The sequence below is a fragment of the Anoplophora glabripennis genome, unplaced genomic scaffold, assembly GCF_000390285.2.
Source record: "Anoplophora glabripennis isolate ALB-LARVAE unplaced genomic scaffold, Agla_2.0 scaffold36, whole genome shotgun sequence".
Classification (NCBI taxonomy): Eukaryota; Metazoa; Arthropoda; class Insecta; order Coleoptera; family Cerambycidae; genus Anoplophora; species Anoplophora glabripennis.
Window position 1 is genome coordinate 630,726 of NW_019416310.1, and position 222 is coordinate 630,947.

The window sequence follows — 222 nt, forward strand, 5'->3', positions numbered from 1 at the left end:
CGTGTGATGAGGCGTTATATACTCACAGTGTACAATGTTGACATTGTAATTCGTAAATAATATCAAGAACAAAAACAAAATATTTATTTTTGATTTTATGTTGCGAATTTGTATTCAAGAATGGAAATGAGAGTTTAAAAAAAAAGATTAATGAATATTTCATAAAAAAATGTCATTACGAGGATGAACATTAAACAAAAAGAATACTTATATATATATATA